Here is a 219-nt window from a genome sequence, read left to right on the forward strand (position 1 = left end):
AGCACTCACTACACTCTCGGAGTGGTTGGCGTTAGGAAGGGCATCCAGCTGCAGAAACTCTGCCAGATCAGATTGGAGCCTGGTGCAGCCATCTGGTCCGCTTTCCATGCTAGCATGGGTTGGACGACTTGACTGAGGACTGGTGAAACCGGATGGCAACACCAGGCAAACTACATATATTTAATGTATCTGCTTCATGTATTTTCCAGCGGCTGCAAC

The sequence above is a fragment of the Octopus bimaculoides genome, chromosome 26, assembly GCF_001194135.2.
Source record: "Octopus bimaculoides isolate UCB-OBI-ISO-001 chromosome 26, ASM119413v2, whole genome shotgun sequence".
Classification (NCBI taxonomy): Eukaryota; Metazoa; Mollusca; class Cephalopoda; order Octopoda; family Octopodidae; genus Octopus; species Octopus bimaculoides.